Below are 824 nucleotides of genomic sequence, written 5' to 3'. Positions count from 1 at the left end.
TCTTCATCAACTTCTCAAAATCTGAAAAGATCTTTATTCACCTCCACAAATCTCACAACCACCGAAGTATATAATGAATGTGATTTATCTATATAAAACACTTTAAGACCTTTCTTGTATCAATTATTTGATACACAAAAATTTTCATTTCTCAGGTATTCAATTTGCAATCTGAGACAAAACTTTGTTCTTCCCAAGTCGTTCATTTCAAATTCTTTCTTTAAGCAATATGTAGCTTTTGTAAGCTCTTCAGGAGTTCCAATAATATTTATATCATCAACATAAACAACAATTATAGCAAACTCATTTTCAGATCTTTTCATAAAAATGCATGGGCAAATTGGATCATTTTTTATATCATTTCTTTAACCGATATTTACTTAGTCAGTTATACCACATATGCCCTGATCGCTTCAATTTTTATAGAAACTTATTTAGCTTAATTAAGTATTATTCTCAAGAACTTGAATTGTATGCTTCTGGCAAAAGAAATCCTTCAGGGAATTTCATATTTTTTGATCCAGAACTATAAAATGAATTCAAGAGTTCCAATAATATTTATGTCATCAACATAAACAACAATTATAGCAAACTCATTTTCAGGTCTTTTCATAAAAATGTATGGGCAAATTGGATCATTTTTTATATCATTTCTTTAAACGATATTTACTTAGTCGGTTATACTATATACGCCTTGATCGCTTCAATTTTTATAGAAACTTATTTAGCTTAATTAAGTATTGTTCTCAAGAACTTGAATTGTATGCTTCTGACAAGTGAAATCCTTCAAGGAATTTGATATTTTTTGATCTAGAACTATAAAA

Source organism: Neltuma alba, unplaced genomic scaffold, assembly GCF_004799145.2.
Source record: "Neltuma alba isolate B1F8T4 unplaced genomic scaffold, ASM479914v2 tig00000984_pilon, whole genome shotgun sequence".
Taxonomy (NCBI): Eukaryota; Viridiplantae; Streptophyta; class Magnoliopsida; order Fabales; family Fabaceae; genus Neltuma; species Neltuma alba.
Note: the sequence above shows the minus strand (reverse complement) of the source record.